Consider the following 4,170-nt stretch of genomic DNA (forward strand, 5'->3'; position numbering starts at 1 on the left):
AAAAAAAATTCTGCCCCGGGCGCCCAGAACTCTGGTTACGCCACTGTGATGCATCACACTGCTTGACCTTTCAACTGTGGTCAGCAGGTTTACAATGGCCAATATGGGGACTTTGTTAAGTGCCAGCACAGTCACTATAAAAAGGTGAGTTACCAGCAGCCATTTTTCAGTGTGTGTTAGAGTAGATTAAGGAGAGCTGACAGTCTACGTGAGGAGAATTAGTGGTTATATGATGCTATAATTGCTATAATTACCCTAAATTACTGTGGAATGCAGTGTGGTGGGATGCATTTTCTTGTAAAGTTAAAGGGGCAGTCCAGAATTCCAGCGATCTAAAGGGGGTATGAGGGGGTCTTGAGGGAGCAAAAAAAAGGGGGAGAAGGGTTTTGCGTAGAGGGTGGTATTGGTGTGCAGCTTCCTGATTGTACGGCCTGGGGTGTCCAACACGTGTGGTGTAGAACAGGAGAAAAGGAAGCGCCACGACCATGGGGAAGAAATGTTTTTACTAAGGATAACAAAAAAGGTGAGGGGTAGAGAAGCGCTAACGACCTAGTGTGGGTTAATGGGGTTTACTTTCACCAACACGCAGACACCATTGATGTCTGATCGGAAGTGCTGACACACAGCACCACCTTCCCAGAATCATCCTTCAAAAGCCTCTACCAACTCACCCAGATGTGAGTGTTACAGTAAGAGTTTACATCCTTTCTTTAATCACTTCCCCACTGACCCACACTAGGTCGTTAGCACTTCTCTACCCCTCACCTTTTTGTTATCTTTAGTAAAAACATTTCTTCCCCCTGGTCGTGGCGCTTCCTTTTCTCCTTTTTGTTCTGCATTTTCTTGTGTACCCCCATATTCACAGATCAGAGACCCAACAGTCCTTGTTAGGACTACCTTTTTGTGTGTGTAAGCAACAACTGTATTTGTTGTTTAGATTTTCTGCCCCCTTGCTGTCTTGTTATTGTTGTTGTTGAGTTTTTTTTATTTCACATGTATTCATGTTTTTTTTATTCTGTGCTAGGTAAAAAAATGGGTTGGTATTTTGTGTTCTTTGTCTCAGAATTGACATGCCAAACAGACACAGTACATGCAGGATATATTTGAGTGACTAACAATGCCTTTCTCTTCTTTCTTCTTCCAAGCTCAGAGCAGCCAGTTGTCTGTAACTTCTTCTAATGTGCTCTCTTCTTCTTCTTCCTGCCCTTCTGGTAATCCTGCCATAGCCCCACAAACTGAGAAGACATCTGATTATTTTATCACTCGATCACTGGCTACAGAAGGATGATCTTGGTCATGCCCAAGAAGTCCTCCTTTCTGATATTGAGCATAAGAAAGAGAGCTATGCCTGCTGCAAAGTGGTCTCCAGAGATGAGCAAGGCGTGGATGATGAAGTGGCAGACCGTCCGTGGGTGCACCCAATTGGAGAGGGGGAGGGTTCTGAGGGTGAGCCAGAACAGCATTAAGGGAGGATGTTATCCAGAGAGCGGCATGCAGAGGACTGGGCCTTTTTTAATATATCTGCTGTTGACAGCACCAGTGTGATCTGCAGCCTCTGCTTGCATCATATAAGTGAATATTGGTACCAGCCATTTGGGTACCACATGCATGAAAAAACACATGACTGCACCTAGAACACGGTGGGAACAGTGTCTCAATAAGACAAGCTGGTAGCAAAATGCCAGCACTCCACCTCCCTCTTGATCTTTACTTTCCCTAACCCCCCCCCCCAACATTCTTCTGCTGCATCCTCACAACATCTGCAGCCTTTAGTGATGGGAGGGATGTCTCACAAGGGGTTTAAAAGGGCTAGGATACGCCAGATGAAGAGAGTCTGTCAGAGCGAGGAGTGAGGTTAGATTTTCTCCTTATTAATCTACCCCCAGACTTAACAAGCATTTAACCTTTGCAGTGTGGGGCTGCAAGGGTATTTTTTTTTCTTGTGTCCAAGTATAGGCTTTAATATATTGCAGCTTGCTCCTGATGTGGATTGCAGAACACCACCCTGTCCTCATCTCTATAAGATGAGGGCTGGTAACACTACTTGGTATTTCAGTTTCTCACATGCACAGGAGTTCACAGGAAATTCACTTGATTTCGGACAAGATTAATGAGTGCTTTTCTGGGCATTTCTAAGGAGACTAAGGCCTCATTTACACCAGACACAATCATTTTTTTGTTTGGACCGGACCGCAGGCATAATGTGCCTTGCGTTCCTGTGCGGCCGATCACATTGCGGCCAGAGAGCATAGCTATGGTGCCATTTAGATCAATGGACCGCCATACCACCTCCTGCCCCACAACATACTGAGCCGGCCGCAATGCGATGCAGTGTCTTCGGGCCAGACTCGGGCCGAAACGCACTGTGTCTGGTGTGACTAAGACCTAAACATGGGGAAATATGCATTTATTGGATACATTTACTTTTTTTTTAAATTTGATATAAGTATTTAACCTTTACACAAATCTTAGACAATCTATGAGACATAGCTAGGGTAATTTTAATTTACTAACATTTGTCAACTCTACCTAGTGAGGTACTGACCTCAAACAAGCATGCTGAGTGGGGAAGGGGGTGTGCAGCTGCCTCTGCATTGCCCTGCTGTCTTCAACAAGGTGCAGGTCCAAGGTATGATACTGGCAGCTCAGTGCTGCAAATTGCACTGAGCTCTAGTGTCATGTTTTGGGTTTTTTTAATTGTATTCCCATATTAACCCTCAATTAAATTTTATTCGTTTTAGTAGCATGTCCACCCCATCTCCCCTATTTCTTTTTATTACAGTTCATTTATTTTTTCCTGTGCACTTGTACATTTTTAAAATTTGTGTTTGTTCATTTTTAATAAAAGCTGAAGCTGCATTTAATAAATGCTTTGTACATAATTCTAGTACCTTTTTAAAAGGGACAAACAAAATATGTAATTTTAAAGAGTTATAACCTACTCCATTTCCCTGATGGAAGAAATAATTTTGGTTAACCATAATCAATGTAAACCTGTTTCTGTTTTAGCATGCTCATTATAATTAAACTGGTTTTACCATATCGACACACCTCCCCCCATTCACATTGGTTTGGACCAAAAAGTGGTAACCCTAGGACCAGTGGACAGCAGCTGTCATTCTGCATCCTATGTCAGTTTGCCACTATACATGAGGAGGTGCAAGCTCAATTTGTCTCAGCTCGAGGAAACAGGTAAGGTGCCTTGAGTGGCAGAGGACCTTGTCCTGACTCTGCTTTTCCATCCTCTGCGAGACTCTTGGTAGGCACAGGGCAAAAGTCAGAGTTTGTAGATGTTTTATTTTGGCTCTGACTAAAAGCTGGATGCTGGTAGTATTTGGTAAGTGCCTTTGGCCCAAGATCCTGTGGTCAACACAAGGTAAAGACAGAGAGTCTCCTATTACAAACAAGAACAAGTATCTGCTCTTTCTGCATGATCAGCAGAGAGAGCATGTAACCTTTGTTCCTTGAAGAAAATGCTGTCTTGCATTGTGAGCACAAATATTGGTACACACTGTTTCTCATTCTCCTCTGGTCAATGCATGGAGGCAAATTCCCAATCAATCAGGTTACTGAAGAAAGGTTGTGAGCCAGCAGAAAAGTACAGTGGAGATGTGTGGCTAAATAAAAAGTGTTGCATCACTTTGTTATGACAAGCAACAAGGAAAAAAAAAGTCTCAGATATCATATTAAAAAACAATTAGTAAATGGCAATGATCACAGATTAATTTAGATTTCACAAAAAGTGGGGGATGTAAGGGTTTCTGGAGGGGGGGTGAATGACCGTCCAAGAGAGATATATTACAAATATCAAAATTTATTTTGTTTTAAATATTGTTAAAAAATGATACATTCATAAATCAAAACAAAACAAAAAAAATCCCTGCATAGGAAATGTTTGTATATTTACTGATATAGTATATGGCTCTAAATATCCAATTATTCATACATATCATGATCTTATTCACATATTTTCCAAATAAAGAAACATTTTTGTATATAATAGTATTGTCCTAAGCGTGGCTTATCTTAATAGGCCCCGACGCGTTTCGCCACTGGCTTCATCAGGGGACCCACTAAAGATGGATCTATCAGTAAGAAAATTATCTTTATTTAGACATACATCAGATTGAAAATTCATACATCTACATCTATAATTTATGCAATGTCATA

This window comes from Nanorana parkeri, unplaced genomic scaffold, assembly GCF_000935625.1.
Source record: "Nanorana parkeri isolate BGI_ZX_2015 unplaced genomic scaffold, ASM93562v1 scaffold93, whole genome shotgun sequence".
Taxonomy (NCBI): Eukaryota; Metazoa; Chordata; class Amphibia; order Anura; family Dicroglossidae; genus Nanorana; species Nanorana parkeri.